Source organism: Mastomys coucha, unplaced genomic scaffold (genome assembly GCF_008632895.1).
Source record: "Mastomys coucha isolate ucsf_1 unplaced genomic scaffold, UCSF_Mcou_1 pScaffold16, whole genome shotgun sequence".
Lineage (NCBI taxonomy): Eukaryota > Metazoa > Chordata > Mammalia > Rodentia > Muridae > Mastomys > Mastomys coucha.
In genome coordinates, this window is record NW_022196898.1 from 97,051,608 (window position 1) to 97,052,217 (window position 610).

The following is a 610-nucleotide window of genomic DNA, read 5'->3' on the forward strand; positions in this document are numbered from 1 at the left end:
CTGACACTGAACTTCCATCCCCCTCCCTGTTTCTCAGCTTTCTAGCTGTCCTGCCTTATTAATCTCTAAGTGCTGGGAAACAAGTCTGTTTTTTTCCAGATCCCATGATCATTTTATTATACAGAACAATTTTCATTATATAATTGATTTTTTTTTTATGTCCAAAACTATTTGGTATAGTGTCCTTTTCTCCAGTGCCAGGGCTTAGCAGAGGGAAGACGCACCGTTCTTTATTGATGTAGAGGTGTGGGAATTGGAAATACCATGACAACAATACCATTGGCTTTCCCTTTTCCATGAACCTTTATTTGGAAGTATTTTAGTTCTGAATGTCAAAATCCCAACAGGAGTTATTTCCGTCTAAAAGAACGTTTTTGACATGATACCAGGAACTGAATGACCAGATCACCAAGCAGGCTGGTTCATTTGCTTCTAAAAATATCAGGGGCTGAGAGGCATTAGCGTTTCCTATCTTTATTTCTCTTGACTTTTGCTTTTCAAACCGATCCTCTAGTGCTGTAGATGGCTTATTCCATATAGTAGAAATTACAGAACTTGTTAGTTTCAGAATCTTATGGCGTACTTTTTTAATATGACAGAGAGAGGAGGG